The 16,809-nt window shown below is 48.0% G+C and overlaps 1 long non-coding RNA gene across 1 annotated transcript; it reads right to left on the bottom strand.

The window, feature by feature from the left end:
• Positions 1-321: 321 nt before the first annotated feature.
• LOC138917362 (uncharacterized) lies at positions 322-14,887 on the bottom strand. The gene is made up of 3 exons (XR_011425229.1): positions 14,241-14,887; positions 4,962-5,133; positions 322-1,396 (listed from the first exon to the last, which is right to left on the bottom strand). It is a non-coding gene; the product is annotated as an uncharacterized lncRNA (long non-coding RNA).
• Between the last annotated feature and the right edge of the window lie 1,922 nt (positions 14,888-16,809).

The following is a 16,809-nucleotide window of genomic DNA, read 5'->3' as shown; positions in this document are numbered from 1 at the left end:
GAGTGTTTTATATTAATCACGGCAATTCCCTAAATAGTTTTGAATGAAACTGACAGTTACATTTCATCTGGCAGATGAAGTTGTAATAAGCTGTAGATTGTCCAGTATCAGCCGTCTCGACAATCTTTAAATACGTAAGCTGTGTACCAAATTAGAAAGTCAGAGTAATATGTAAATGTATGCATACAGACATATGCGCTCGTATCCCAGGGCCGTGATGAGTTTGTGCATTTACCATGGAGAGCCAGGAGATAGTCAACGCTGTTCCAGCAACTCATTTGTGTATAGACGGCTCGCCTGTCATGACGAAACACCACAAGCTGGGGGCTTAAACAATAGACATTTATTTTCTCATGGTTCGGGGAGGCTGGAAGTCCCAGATCAAGGTGCCGGCAGGATTGGTTTCTGGTGAGCCCTGTCTTCCTGGCTTGTAATCAGCCACCTTCTCGCTGTGTCCTCACGGAGCCCTTCCTCTGTGTGCCTCCCTGGCGTCTCTTCCTCTTCTTATAAGGGCGTCAGCCATATTGGATTAGGGCCCCACACTTACGACCTCATTTAACCTTAGTTACCTCTTTAAAGGCTCTATCTCCAAATAGAACCACCTTGGGAGTTAAGGCTTCAATATATGAATTTTAAAAAGGAGGGACGACACAAAATTTAGTCCATAACAATTTGAAAGGGGGTGCCTGGGCTTTTGGGGAGGTAGAGGAAATACAGAAGAATTTAACCTGAGTTTCACGACTCATGATGCCTTTAGGAAGAACACTGCTAGAAAGGTGTGAGGGCCTTGCTATTTCAACCCCTGGGGGAGGGAGTGGTGATGGCTTTGGGAGGAGTATGATCTTTGGGAGCAAGAGAACTCACCAAGACAGAGGGAAGGGACAGTGAATCCAGAGTCTGCTCTAGAGATAATACGGGATACTCCTAAGGTTTTATTTACTTTCTTAGGGCAACTCTAGGGAGCTTTAAATGATGTATGTGGGATTCTTAATTATTGAGGCTTATAGGTTACAAGCTTTACTAGGAAAACAAAAGTCATCACAGCATGGAAATATCCAGTAAAATCTAAGCAATTTGAACATTAGTGACCACTCAAACATCACTTCCTGCTTAACCCCGGGATCTACTCAGCGATGTGCTGGCACTGGCTCACACGGGCTCTCGGAGTCAACGTGCACATTTCTCCCCAACTCCACACTCAATGACATCATGGTGGTTGCTTAGGCTTGGCCATGGCGGAGTGTTTACCCTAGGCAACTTGAAAACACTCTAAATCAGAGCTATTTCTTCTTCTGAAGACCAACTGTTAAAGATTTACCAGCAAGTCACTGGATTGATTCATGCCCATTGGATCAATATCATTGCTGGCCCACTTACTGCCTATTGTTGAAAACACCTAAAAGAAAAAAGAATTCAGTGTAAATAAAAGGCAGAGGGAAACTCTACGTCTTGCAAAGCATGTAAGGTTTTACGATGTTGATGAAAGGTGTTGTGCTAACATCCACAACACACACATAACCGTTGACAAATAAAGATATGAGAGAGTTTGGTCAGTTATCAATTAAGGAAGGGAAATGAATGAAATGCATTCTTGAATGCAATGAGTTACATGTCAAAATGTAAGAGAGGCCCTGGTGAGAGGTGATAAAATCTAGAATTTTCTTTCAAAAGTATTCCTTCTAGGAGCTGGCCCAGTGGCACAGCAGTTAAGTTCACATGTTCCACTTCAGTGGCCCAGAGTTCACTGGTTTGGATCCCGGGTGCAACACTATGCACAACTTGTCGAGCCATGGTGTGGCAGGCATCCCACAAATAAAGTAGAGGAAGATGGGCACGGATGTTAGCTCAGGGCCAATCTTCCTCAGCAAAAAGAGAAGGATTGGTGGCAGATGTTAGCTCAGGGCTAACCTTCCTCAAAAAAAAAAAAAAAAAAGTATTCCTTCTACTTATGGCACAGCAGTCCAACCTGAAATTACAATGTCCTCATAGATGCTGTCAGAGGAAGTTTTTGAAAATTTTTACCTCCCAATATTATTTCTAAAAAATAGTGCCTACTTAAACATATAATCTAAATGTTTATTACAAAAGAACTTATTTTAATAATTTTAATTTCATTTTTAACATGTCCATTTTTTCTTTGTCATTTATATTGTAAGTGAACTTACTTAAAGGGTTATTTCTCCACTTTCAGTTATGCCCAGGTAATAAAAACTTTGAATGCTTGAAAATGTTTAGTGAGCATCCATCCATCCATCTAACCATCCTTGCACCCATCCATCCTTTTATTCATCAAACACTGAGTATGCGCTATGTATTAGACATCCTAACATGGCTGGGGAATACTGAGATAGCTAAGACAATGTTCTTGTCCTTAACTCCACTCTAGGAGGAAGACAGATGTGTAATTCAATTACCGTACAACTAGAGAGGAAGTGACAATAACATCACGCACGAGGTCAATGAAGTTTTACAGTGAGGAGAGTGATTATCTCTGCTATGTGAGCCTGGGAATGACCTGAGGTAAGGAAGGCTGAATTCAAGCATCGCCCCGAAGGAGGGCCTTCTCTGACCCCTTCGTCTGGTTCAGCTGTCACTCATCTGTGCTCTCACAGCATCCCATGCAGTCCTGTTGGAATTGTCAGCTTATTTGTCGTCTCTCCATCTAGACTAAATACACCTTGAGGGCAGAGATGGCTTTTGCGTCCCTCAGATGTAGCAAAACCTCTGCTACATGCTTCATGCTCAGTTGAGGTATAATGAAGGAAGGGAGGATGAAGGGCCCTGAGAAGATGTCGCTTAGGAGGAGGATCTTCAAGCTGCTGTAACAAAATATCATAGACTGGGTGGCTTATACAACAAACATGTATTCGTGTCGGTTCTAGGGGCGGGGAAGTCCAAGATCAAGGTGCCAGGAGATATGGTGCTTGGTGAGGGCCCTCTTCCTGGTTCGCAGATGGCTGCCTTCTTGCTGTGTCCCCACATGGCTGAGAGACAGGTCAAGACCTCTCTGTTGTCTTTTATTATGAGGGTACTAATCAATCATGGGGGTTCAACCCTTATGAGCTCATCTAAACCTAATTACCTCCAAAGGCCCTGCTGCCAAATGCCATCACCCTGCAGATTAGGGCCTCAACGTAGGAATTTTGGAGGGGCCACAAACATTCAGTCCACAGCAAAGAGTTTGAGGAGTAAATAGGATTTTCCCAGAAGGTCTGTGAATGCAGGGTGGAGGGTGAAGGCTGAGGGACTAGGGTTGGAAGACAAGGAGCCAAGAAACAGCACACAGCACGGCAAGTCAGGAAACTGCGAGTCGTGTTTGTTACTGAGGAGATCCAGGAACGGGAGCAGTCAGAGAGCGGGCGGGGGCCCTGTTCAGTAGCTTCATATTTTACACAATGATTTTCTGTGCAGGAAATGGAAGTTATTCAAAGATTTCAAGCAGAGATCATATCAACGTTTTAGAAACGTCACTGTGTGGGCCCAGGAGAGAATGGATTGGAAATGGAGAACTCAGCCTATGAGGCAGGAAACTACTTTGGAAGTTATTGCAATAGTTCAAGGGAATTATAATGAAATTTGGGTTAATAATAAGGGTGGGTGTTCGTTTGTTTTTGGTGAGGGGGAAAGTTGAATTATCCCGTGTGGATCAGCAGAGAGTGAGAGAGACGCTGGGAGTAGAGACCGTCCCATGACGAGGGAAGGAATGGTTCCTTAGTGCGTGTCTGGCCTGGACTCCAGTCTTGGCAACTTTGGAGGCAATAATAGCAGCTGCCATTTATTGAAGGTTTACTCTGAGCCAGGCACTGTGTGAGACCTTCTTGTACATTATCACATTTGGTCCTCAGAAAAGAGGATGGGGCTGTGATTCCAAGCCGAGTTTAACACCCAGATTAAATGCTCTTGACCATTAAGTTCTACTGCCTCCCCTAAGCAGCCAGAGAAATTGAACTGAAAGCGTGTTCTGAGATGTTCTGAAGAAGCTATGGCCTGAGACACAGGACATCATGTGTGTGCATAGACTTCTGAGTATGTACATGTTCACACACATGAAGTCTAGAGTGGGAGACGGCATTGCCACAGGTTGGGTTCTCCAGGAGCAGACGCTGGGATGGTGTTTGCAAGATGTTTATTAGGCATCAAACCTGTGAAAGGAAATGGGAGGAAGCAGGACTGGAAAGAAGAAAAAGGCATTCTGTGACTCAGAGCTGACAAAGTTTTGGTCAGTTTGGGGCAAGTAGTGCCCATCGAAGTTGCCCAGCCTTGGTCAACATGTCTGGGTTTTTTACCTCCACAGGAAGGATGTGACCTCAGGAGGGGTGGCTTGTGCAACTGAGGCAGCCCCTGGAGCCCCGGAGAGCTGGAGGCTGGACCATCCTCCTCCAGCTGGGCAGCATGTCCTTCCTCGAAGAGAGACTGGAGGGTTTATCTCCCTAAGTACCACAGGCATATGAGTTCATCGTAGCACTTTTGGTAGCAGATAGCCTTGTTTCAAAGCCTGGCTCTGACGGTAGCAGATTTCTTAACCTCCCTGTGCCTCAGTTTCCTGATTTGTAAAATCTGCGTATGTCTATAAAGACTAAAAACAGTATCTACCTAATGGAGTTATAGTGAAGATTAAGGGATATAATACTTGTTAGAGGGCCTGGCACGTAGTAAGCTTTCAGTGGATGTTAGTCATTATTCAAAAGACAACACGTGCTTTTAAAACTTGAATGTTCTACATTGAATGTTTGAAACCCTCTCCCCGAAACCTTTCATGGCAGATTGCATTTCCTTCTCACAGAATTGAAAATATAAATGTTAATTCTACTTGACACAGTTTACGTTAATTGACTTCAATTATAATAGGAAGAAAAATAAAAGATCATTGTGAAAAAATTTTGGAAATACGCTAAAAGTTAACACATCTATTTGTAAATCCCTTTCTTAAACAGAAAATGACAAACAAAAGTGAAAAATACCTTCAAGTTGATCGTATTTCCCAAAATTCACTTCAGTCTCTTCCTTTCCCAGCCGCTGAGAAGAGCACGGGGCTCCTGGTCTCTGAACTCGTCTGCTTTCTGCAGGTTCATCCCAGTGTGCGCGCTGGCGTGGTTCTCTTGGCGTTTCCGTGAGCTTCTTGGTCTCTTCTGCCTAGAGGAGGTGTTTCCTAAGGCCTGAAACTGTGTCTTAACCTTCTCATGGAAGTGCATGCATACATTTTGACATTTAAGATATAACAGTGGAAAATTTAGATGCCCCAGGGAGTGATTTAGTCCCACGTCACAGGAGCACAGGTGACCATAATTTCTTGAAGCTAAGGTACTCAGTATTTCTCCCCAAACCTGTCCTGTTTGGATTCCAACATTCAGCTCAGTAGCACTAATTCAATAAACACACACCAAATCAGCCGCCTGAGGTAGGAGGCCAGATAACACTCCATGGCTGAGACCCTTTCTTCTTTAAATTTAAGTGGACTTTTCACTGGATAGCAGATCCCTACAAAGTGTCTCATCAAGGGAGGAACTTCTCTCCTTCTTTCCCCATGTACACAAGCAAGCATCTTCCCTTCTGAATATGGGTCTAAAGCTATGGGAGCCGAGAGATCCAGGATTGGAGCCATGACCAGCTGACTGTGCCTGGGCCCCATCCCCGACTCTGCCCAAACCATCCTACACCCCTGCCAGGAGAGGGAAGGGGCCGCATGGATGTGGCGGTGGGAAGAAGCAGAAGTCCCAGGTACTTCAAAGCATAGTCACTAGATATCCATGTCTTATTAACATTGTAGTAACAATACCAATTAAACCTTTTAAGGAGTAAATTAGCATCCAAGGGACACTGTCCAACACCCTGCAGTTCTCCTGCCATTTGCGTGTCGAGGGATGATGGGAAATGCTTTTCACTGTGTGCGTGTTGGCGCGCGCACCTCTGCTCCTCACTCCTCCTGATGCAATTCTGCCTCTTCTGTAGCAACTCAAAAATTCTTTACCTCCTGCATCAAGAGACAGGCTCTTTGAACACGGCCTCTTTGCAAAGCTCAACGGCCTCGTTGCCACCTCCTCCACCACACAGACCTGGAGCTTCGCCTCTGCTGTTGCCTGTCTGAAAGTGCCAGGGGCTGCACACTGCCCAGCAAAATGGACCTAGTTTCCCAAAATTGTCTCGTGGTTTCCATTTCCCTGGTGATTTTTTTTTTTAAATACAAGGGTACTTTTTAAGAGGCATTTTGAAATCTAATTTAAAGACTAATTATGAATACATTGGGAAGAGCACTGTTATGAAATGAATAGTCTCACAGACCTAGGGAGAAACATTTTGCATGACTAAGTGGGCCCCCGGGCACATTCCGATGGGTTTCACGGGCTTCTCACAATGCAGGGTTGTCTGAAAAGGGGAGGCTCTGCCCGGGTGATAATTGCACAGACAGAATGTGGTAAAAACTGGCCCAGAAAACCCTCTCCCAGGATGTTCTGGCTAGAACAGCTACAATTTCGTGCCTCTTCTCACTGATCCAGGGGACTTTCAATTGGGTTAGCTGAAGGCGTTCCCTATGGCTTCCAGCCTTGGAGGGGCCTCACCGGCACCACCTTGGCTCCCCGCCCCGGGTCTGCTCCCAGGCGTTCTCTGCTTCCACCGCTGCAGCCAGGCGGGGCCTCCCTGAATCAGCCAGCCCCATGAGATGCTGATCAACCCAGGCTCCAAGACTCAGGTTCTGAAGGCGAGCAGGACAAGCATGTGTGTTTGGTACCAGTACTTGTTCCCAGAAATAGCCCGACATGTAAGCAGAAGGGCACGGATTTGGAGCCCAGGGAATTAGGTTTGAATCCTGCTCTTCGACTTGGAGGCCTTTCTGCGCCCCTCTGGGTTGTAGTCACCGCAGCTTTAAAGAGCGGGAATGCTGCCGGGAGCTCTAAGATCTCTTCCAGCTCTTAAAATGGGTGAAGTTGTCAACTCCGGCCACACGTTAAATTTACTCGGGCAGCTTTCAAAGCCTGCCAATGCCCAGGCCACGGCCCCAGAGATTCTGACTGAACTGCATTGGGTGGGGCCTGGTTACAGGGGTGGATCCAGGTTTGTGGGTCCTGAAGAGCACACAATTTGAGGGACACGGTTAAGAAGGACAAAACAATATCTGACTTTCGCAAATTTTACAACAATGTGAGCTTGTGAACATATTGCAGGGTCCGTCCCATCGCAGGACCTTGGGAGGGGTCTGTGCAAGTGCGTGACCCTGGAGGTTAACCTTACAGCTTCCGAGTAAAGCAATAAGTTACAAGAGCTCCCCAGCTCCGTGTGAGCACCCTGGGCTGGATTCTGAGTCTTGAGGCGAGGGTGGGTGTGAAGGCACGTGGCCGTCTGCACAGCTCTGCCTGGAACATCCCTGTTTAGAAATTTCCCTCCATGTACCTCTCTCCTGACTAATTGCTACTCTCCAGGAAGGCTCAGATGTGAGGTCACCTCCTCGGGGACCCCTCCCTAATTCTCTGGATAGGCCTCTCCTCTGTATTTGTCTCAGCCGTGCGTGTCTCTGACACATCCCTCGGCACACTCTACTGTAACTGTTTCTTTACTCTCCTCTCTGCTCCACTAAGCCGTGAGCAATTCAGGGCAGAGATTGTGTCCAAGGCATCTTGCATCCCAGGACCTAGCACAGTGCCCAACACATGGAGCCTTCATGAAAAAAAAGGAAAAAAAGGAAATTATTATTATTTTTACACAGAAGACCTTTTGGCTCCCCCACATTATATTTTCTAGTCGGTAGCCAGTAAGTATACCACACTTGAGATGTGGTCAGTTTCTCCTTGTTCACAAATGTAAGCTCTCAAATCCCCTAGCAAAGACCTAATAAAAAGTGAGATGACCCATGGCATGGCACTGTGGTTGGAGCAGAAGGACGTCTGTGCAGAATATGGTGGATCAGTCTGGATCCTGGCAGGGACCACAAGGCACACTCCGCTGAGATTCTGAAGATAACTAAGGTAAGCATAATTTGCAGAGATGTGTGCAGAATAAAGGGAACCAGTAAGGGAAGCTGAGGCATCCAGGGACCCATTATGCCCCAGTAAAGTAAAGGAAGGCAACTGTCCCCAGCCATGTTGAGGGCTGGAGCCCAGAAAAGGGGCTGTGCAAACGTTTAGTTCTAGAAGGATGTAGACACTTCCAGAATGATGGTGCTGAAGAAGACAGGAGCGCAGGAAGAAAGACTTTGACCTCTTTCCTTCTGCCCTCCAGTCCCCTGCTGGTGCCTCTCATGGACCAACCAACTGGAAGCCAGAGGCAGTGGGGCCCAGTGATGCAGTACATAAGGATCGCTCCCCTGACCCCAGCTCAGGGGTGAGGGGATGAAGGAGGAGATGGATCTGGAGAGGGAAGACGAAGCAGAGAAACCAGCGCAATGGACTGGATGATGTCACATTACAGGGAGGGGAGAAAATAAGTGGATGTGTCTATATCTGTAATAAGTTTATGTAGTTTAAAGTAGTTCTGCCCACTTATTTGCAGTGAAAAACTTACCCAACTCTGGGCAGATTATAACCAGCTTAAAGCAGGGACAGATAGTGAACTGACTCTGTGTATCCAGTGCTATCTTCTAGGAAAGAGAAGCAGCAGTGTGCAGGAATTTTGACTCCCATCTCCTTATCCCTACGCCTCCTATTTGAGAGGTAATTATTCCTGTTTCTACTGAAATCGTATTTGCTCCTTGGACCTCACAGTGGTTGGCACCCACTTCTTTCCCTCCCACCTCCTGCGTCCCCTCAGCTGTCTCTAAGGGATTCTCTTTCCCAGCCGGAGCATCTGAGCCTGCCATCAGGACAGAGCTCACAGCTCAGCTCTCTGCTCCTGCATGGCTAATTATGCCACACACCATAACATTTGGGGTCCACTGGTCGCCTCCTCAGCCTGAACCCTCATTCCCGCCGTGCAAGGGACCGAGAACAGCACTGAGTTGTGTGTCCACGAGGTGATAGGCTCGAGCGGGGCTCCAGTTTGTCCACAGTTGGGAGATGACAGTGTCAGGGGGAGGTAGATGGGATGCTTGTGTTTCTCCGACTCTTACGGTCCCTGTAGTGGGAGAGTCTCAGAATAAGGATGTGGCTGACCCCAATCACCTTTGAACTTTCTGGTCTTTTAAGCCCGTGGCTAAGACTGGAATCTGCCATGGGCAACCGCATTTGTCAAGGAGACACTTTCTCTTTAGCTTTCTAGAAAGAATGAGGGGGTTCTAGTGGGGTTAGAGCAGGGTCTCAGCAGGGCTGGGGAAAAGCAAAGAATTCTCTTGGCTGAGGCCAAGGAGGGCTTCAGAGGCCTGAGCAGGCGAGTGAAGTTAGGGTGCCTGGAGCACGCCAGGGGGGCTCATGAGGGAGCAGCCAGAGGGCGCCGTGCTGGGAGTGTGCGCGGAGCCCCCCTGTGCGGGGTGGAGCAAAGCTCTGGGCTTTGCTGAGGCTGCAAGGAGTCTTCCTTCCTACTTCTGGGGATTGTGGGTTACAGGGTTGCCTGCAGGGGTGACTCCAAGATACAAGGTACGGTCGCCCTGTCAGGTTGGGACTTCCTTGAGGGAGGGGACTGTGGTATCTTCTTTGTCACTCAGCCCCAGCTGACTTACAATGCCTGATGTTCTGTAGGTACTGAATGGGTGGTTGTTGAGTGAATTAACGAATGAAGAAAGACTGTTGGTGTTTCTCTGTTAACTTTCTCTTGAAACGCTATGGTAAAAGTGCTCACGAGCTGGCTTTTCTTTCTAGATAGAATGGGAGTCTGTGCCAAAGTAGAGTGACCGCCCCACCCCTTCCCCTGCAATACAAGGTGACCACGGACTCTGCACGGGCTCAGCCAGCCTGCTGAGCTCCACATCCTGGACGCTTGTCTGTTGCCTGGTCCCCTGGGAGACCCATGCCTGAGCACAGCCCACGGAAGGACTGCTGGTCTGATCGTGCTTTTGCTCCAGCTCTCGAGTCCAGGCCCCGAGCTCTAGACAGGGGTGCACCCTCACTGTCTCGGGCATACGCTCCAGCAGGCAGAGCCTTCCAGACAACAGGCTTTGTCCAAAATCAATCTCCCTCTATTTGGGGGACAATTGTGAATAACCGTCCCCATGCCAAAACTGGAGATTTCCAGGGCCTTAAAAGGCTAATTAACAATCCCCTGGGAGTACAGAGTTCGTTGCCGTAAAAACCAACAGCCTGGTGCCTCCTCCGACTCCGAGGCTCCACGGCTCACGGGCCCTTGGCTCAGAGCGCTCCCAGACAGGTTTAATGGGTCTCAGGAGCATCTCCTCTCACACTGCCTGAAGACGGGATCAGGCTCTGCCCAGGTGATAATTGCCTTGATCTTGAGTCTACTAAAAACTGGCAAGAGAAATGCTACTGTAGCCTTGGAGTTCTCAGCGAGTGAGAAGAGCGGAAGCGAAGCCAGGGCACATGGGGACACAGTAAAAGCTGGTTTCACAACTGGGTTGCAAAACTGAACCATCTTAGGAAGCCCAGCAGAGAAGCTGGCTTCCCTGGAAAGCCCAGACCTGGTGAGGAGACGTGAAGCCCCAGAGGAAGTCTATGATGGCGGCACAGAGGGGCACCTGTAGCCTCAAGCTGAGCTACTCCTAGCGGTGTGATCCTGGCCTCCCTGGGCCTCCGCTTAGTCATCATTCAGCTGCGGATAATCGTAGTAGGAACCACACAGGCTGCTGTGAGAGTCCACAAAATAGCGTAGCTCCTGTTAGGCGACACACGTCCCACAGCACTCACTGTCTTCCTCTGCGCTCGGCGGGGAGCCAAGGTGCAGTCGATGGTGGGACAAGAAACTCCCGAAAATTCACATTAAACATTATATAAATTATATAACATTATATTTTTATATAATATTATAACGTTATGTAAATGATATAAAACATTTTCCTCCTTTCTCACCACTGATATCAAATCCAGCAAAGACAGACAAATAAACAAACTGCAGCTGGAGAATGGATTCTTTTACTGACGGGCAGCAAATTCCTCCCTGAATCACTATGCCGGAGCAGTCCTCCGGGCCACACCAAAACAGCACGGGAGGCTCGTCGACAAGCTCTGGGAAGCTCCTGTGGTCACAGGACGCCCAGCGATACAGCAGCCCTGCCCTCAGGAGGTCCACGGTCTGGATGGGGAGCACACAGCGCTGGCACTCAGGCGAGAGCTATGATGCAGTTGTGCTTGAACCAGCCTGTCTCCGAACCATCCGGCAAGCTTGTTAAACCCAAATCCTGGACGCCAGCCAGCCCACATCCTGATTCACTGGGTCAGGGATCAGGCCCGGAATTTACATTCCTAACCAACTCCCAGGGGATGCTGCTGCCGCTGCTGCCGCGCTATGGACCATCCTTTGAGTAGCACTGTTATAGAAGTCAAAAGTTGTGGGGTGATTTATAGAGGAGGGAGTGAGTAAGGAATTATTTTGGGGGGTGGGTGGGGGGAGGGGTTATCTGGAGTGACCTCACGGAGGAAGAAGTATTTACACAAAGCCCGAAAGAATGGGTAGGACAGCAGCTAGAGGAAGTGTTTTCATGTAGAGAAAACACTAAATGTCAGGAAAACAAGTGCAGAGTACATTCAGCAAGCTGAAGAGTGCCAGGGCGTGTGTGTTGGTGAGGGGAGGGTGATAGGAGGCAATGTTGAACATTGGTTTCTAGAAGACCTGGGTGCCGGGGCTGAGGAGGTTGGACTTAGTCTGTAGATAACAGGGAGCTACCAAATGTTTTGGAGGATGAGAATAACGTCCTCAATTCGATGACAGGATGCTTTAAGTCTGTGTGAGAGGCAGATTAGAGAAAGTGATGAGAAATGGGAAGACCAGTTGGTGGGCTGACTTTTTAAATTCTTTAAGTGATAAGGAGGTTGTCTGGAAGCCTGAACTAGGCCAGTGGGAATAGAAAGAAGGATTTGGAGATGAAAGACAAAGTGGAAGGAATGTCATCGGGATTTTAAAATTCAATTGCATGTCGTGGATGATGGAGAAGAGCAAGTCAAAGATGGCCCTAAGGAACGCAGCCTGAGTGCGATGTCAGCAGGAGTGAGCGGCTTTAGGAAGAAGAAAGATTTAACAAGGAAGATAATGAATTTGGTTTTGTACCTAACAAATTTGAAGTGACCATAAGTTATCTAACAGCTTGCAATGCAAGCCTGTGTTCAGTAGAGAGGCGGATCTGAGCATTTATATCTGAATGTGTCACATATAGAAGATGTGGAAACCAGGAGAGTAGATGATTTCATCAAGGGAGAGCACATAGAGTGAGGAGAGAAGCATGTAAGCCATGGAGCCCTAGGGAATGTCTGTGTTAAGGGGTTGGTGGAATGAGAGCTAGCAAACAAGACTCAGAAATCGTGGTGTGGGAGGCATTGGAAAGGCAGCCAGACGCTGTCACCCAAAGCACTTGAAGACAGTGAGGAGGACTTAGGAAGGGAGTGATTCGAAGGGTTGGCTGAGAGAGGAGATGAGAGGGAGAGGCCTTGCCTGTGGAGACCGGGACCTTCACCCTCCAAGGTGGGGCAGGATCCCGGCTGCAGAGAGTCGAGGAATAAGTAGTAGAGGAAGCAGGTGTTGAGTGGTGACAGGAGAAAATGGGACAGTAACTCGAGAGGGAAACACGCTCATGGGAGGGTCTCGTGGCTGTTTGAGGAGCTGGGGGACCAGAGCAAGAGTGTAGGCCACGGCGGAGCCAGCGGAAAGGGAGAGCCGAAAGATGATCGATGCCGCAGGGGCTGCGAGGAGATGAGAGGGTGGGACGGAAAGCCCTGGGACAAAGGACCACTTCATAACAAGGTCCTCTGGGGTTCTGGCAATGAGGCTGCCCTGGATGGGATCCAAGCAAGACTCTCCTTTCACTGAAGCACACAGCGTGGCGGCACCGACATAGCCCTGGGAGTCTCAAACACAGAGGTGTCTGCTTTTCCCCAAGTACAGTCTCTCCACTTCCCAGCATTCAAGAAGGACCAAAGGTTAAATCAGAGTTTCAGTATTCCAGTTTTCCGACAGATTTATTTCCTTCCTGGGTCAGCCAGACCACGGCGTCTTTTCCCTCACCTGGGTTCCCAAATTTAATTAGCCAACTTCCTCCTTGCCCTCTGAGAGTCAGAAAATAGAGTTGATTTCTCTCCCTCCCTTCCTAGCTTTTGCTTATCTAAGCAAAGGGCCCCTGGGAGCTTTTGCCTGATTTATTTCAGCTGGTCCCTTGTAGCCACACTGACTCGGGGTTAACCTTCTCGGCCCCTTTGGGACTGCGTTTACGAAGGTTTGCTAAGTATTCTGACTTACTAATAGGTCCCCTGAGGGGAAGTCCACACTGCCACAGTAGATCTTACTACCTGACACCTAGTGAAATCCTAGGCTTTGCTGAGCTCGGCCAAGACACTGCAGGAAAGCCATGGGCTGGGGTTCAGGGGATTGTTTACATCTCAAAGAACAATGCTAAACAGACAGAGTACAAAGCCGTCTGCGAGAGGAGGCTTTGGGGTTTTATTTTAAAACACTCTCTTTTTTCCTAAAAATTTTTTGGGAAGGGAGTAGTTTTCTAACCGAGCGTGAGAAATGTGCCTGTTTCTTAGAGTTTGTGTTATTTCCGGGTAGTATAGTGGCATTACTAATCAAGAGACGAGCCAGGAGCTGTTTGGTGAGATGCTGTTACCAGCGGCACGTCCCCCTGTTGTCCTCAGGGAGGGAGCGGCCAGCTGGCCCTTGCCTTGCTCCGCACGCTGATGCTTTCCTAGGGGCACGTCATTAGTCTGAACGACAGAAACATGTTCTGCAGCCTTCATAGAAGTACATTAATCTCTGTTCTTAAAACATTTTCTTGAACATCAAGTTCTGTTCCATACCATTTACACATCAGAGTCCTGGAAATCATAACTCTGCCTCATCTTTCATGTTAAATTGAAGATGTCAGGAATAAAGAAAATGACCAAACATGATTATAAACATGGCAAATGGGACGTGAACATCTGTTGTAAGACCTTTAAAAAATGCTGTTATAACACATATAGGACGAGCTTGTTTCCTACTGTCTTTAATTTTTGCTTTAGGCTTTAAAACTAAGATATTGATTAAAATTATGAGAAATACAGATTTAGTAAAATATAATGAGCTGTGCTTTAAAATTAAAAATGGAGGAAGAAATTATATTATTGCACGGAAGCTGTACGTTCTTGGTGCAAGAGTATTGCTAACAAGTGTTTATTCTATTTTTGGAAGTGTTGGTCTCAGTCAATCTTAATGTTGCAGTAATGAAAAATACTTACTCTCTCTTGTGAAGCATGGTAGTCATTTGCCTGAGTGGATGTGACTGCTGTCCCAGGTGGCTCGGTGCGTAAGTAAGGGAAAGAATTTGCCCGTGTGCATGCCACAGATCTTCCCATGTGAAGGGTGGGTTCGTACGGAGGGCACAGATGGTAGAGTCACACCGCCTTGGTTTAAATCACGGTTCCGTGTGAGCTCAGACTCCTCTTTCGTGAAACAGAGATAGAAATAATAGTACGCTGCCTCAAACGGTGTTCAGAATAGATGACATCCATAAAGTGCTGTACCAGATGCCGGTCCTCCTCCACGCAGGTCCCTTTCACAGGCACCCACACCCAGCCCACCTGCACCAGGTGTGGGCTGCTAAGAGCTCCCACCTGCACCCTTCCCAAGAGGCATGCCCGTGGCTGACAGGAGCTGCCTTGCTGGTGATGCTTGTTGTGCTCTCTGCATCCTACCCTACTGGGGGTGGCCCCTAGCCAATGACCCCCTGGCTCAGGGATATAAGAGCCAACATTGTTCTTCTGGAAGCGATCAGTTCACCACCCGGAGCTCCCACGGAATCAGGCCAAGGTGAGACTTCTCTAGAAAGCACACTTTGCCTGCTTCTTTACTTCCCTGTACTGCTTCTCTCCTTTGCTGGCTTCTCCTCAATAAAAGTACTCCCTGGCTCACACGGAAGTCCCCTACTCAGGCTCTGCCAGGGAACTTACCCTGGGACCAGCACTTGAAAGATTGCTTGGCACTTAGTACCATTCAATAAATGTTAGCAATTATCAGGGATTGAAAACCATCACATTTTTTTGTCTGAATCAGGCGTATGAACTGGAGCCTTTATTGTTCAGAATTGACTGACCTGCCAGTTTGTCATCAGAACGGAAAAATCAGTGCTTCCACAACCGTGTTTTCAATTTTTTTCTTTTAATGGTTGTGCTTGAGTGCCTAAGAGAGGCACGTGCAAGAGTTGTCAGGGGGTGGTCAGCGCGAGGATTGTGGCACGCAGCATGACGGGGATGCCAGGCCCAGCCCAGCAGCCCAGGAGCGGGGAGCCGTTGGGGGGAGTTTCTGTGGCCCAGGTTTCAGGGTCTGAGGGCTCTTACGGGGAGAAGAAGCGAGGCAGTGGTGACCCGGAAGGGGAAATGGTCCAGTTCTTGCTCATTTCTTGAGAGACAGGGGACAGGTTTGGACTCTGGGGCTCGGTTGTTTGGGGTATCCAGACCTGAGGTATTGTTTTGTTCAAATCATCAGGGTAGATGGAACTCCTCTCAGTATTGGGAAGGATGGGGGAAGGGCAAGAAAGAAAGGAGAGGAGAGGAAAGGGGCTTGAGCTGTCGGGAAGTCGTCACCTTTTGTGCAGAGCAGGGGAGAGAAAGGAACTGTCTGGATTTAGACAGTGGACAGGGAGAGGATTCTGAGTAAAGCTTAACTGCTCAGCTGCATCATCAGTGTTGAAAGGCAGGCAGTACATCCCCCCAAGAATGTGTTGCCAACGGAGAAAAGCCATTGCAAAGAGCTCAAGGGGCCATGTTGCAGGAGCCCCCCAGAGGAGCTATGCCACAAGTGCCAGGCGGAAGGAGTGCCGGAAGTAACAGTCCAAACAGGCAGCTGAGCCTGGGACTTTCAGCTTCACGAACACAAGCGTGATCTTGAAGTAGTTCTCTTCCATTCAACATCTCTTGGTCCGAAAGTCAGAGACTTGCGCCTCCACTTTTAGTTGTATAGCATCCGTTTCATCAATAGCCAGCAACGGCTTTTTCTCCTGGAGGATGCAGGTTTGTCATCAACATCATTTATGGCAGATAAGTTTGAGATGCCAGTGAAGAGGTAAAAACCCGGCTTCCTGGGACTTGGAATTCGACACTGATTTGCTGTACTACCAGGATTACTCACGTGACACAGTAAAAGCAACAGCCAGCAGAAAGGAGCACTTCTGACTATCCCCAGGCCATCAGAGCGAGACTTCATAGAGAAGGTGAAATTCAGAGCCAGGAAAGGGGAAAAGAGGTCCCTCTGGAGCTGGGGTTCATGACAGTTGGCAAGGCCGGCGCCCCCGGCCCTCAGAGTCCACTCCGCTGGATTGGCACCAACTATGTATTGGGACGATTTTAGGGCTAACCTTGCACTTTCACACATTATCTTGGTCAACCCTCAACACGGTGATATTGTTATTTCCTCCCCTTTTTAATTTTAAATGAGAAGACTGAGGTTTGGAAAACTTAACTCAGTTAGGAAGTGGGAAAGTCAGCATTTGGACCCTGGCCATTTGCCTGAGACTGTGGCATTCTTCCTTATTAGAGAAAAGAGCACAGCCCTGCCGTGAGGATGTTCTGAAAGATAGTGTGTCTGTTAGCACAGGACCTGCCATTTGCATCTTTTGATTTATTTTTTGATTACTATCCATTCACATGTGTGAAAACCCAAAAGGCTCACACTCTCCCTACCATCCTCGTCCCTCATCTGCCAAGTTCTTCCTTCTCATCCCATAGGGACCCACTATTATTAGTTTTCTATCAATCCTTCCAGGGGCTACTTGTGTTCTACAAGGAAATATGAGATTCTTTTCTTCTTCCT

This window comes from Equus caballus, chromosome 14 (assembly GCF_041296265.1).
Source record: "Equus caballus isolate H_3958 breed thoroughbred chromosome 14, TB-T2T, whole genome shotgun sequence".
NCBI classification, from domain to species: domain Eukaryota; kingdom Metazoa; phylum Chordata; class Mammalia; order Perissodactyla; family Equidae; genus Equus; species Equus caballus.
Note: the sequence above shows the minus strand (reverse complement) of the source record. Positions and strands in the feature narration are given on the sequence as shown.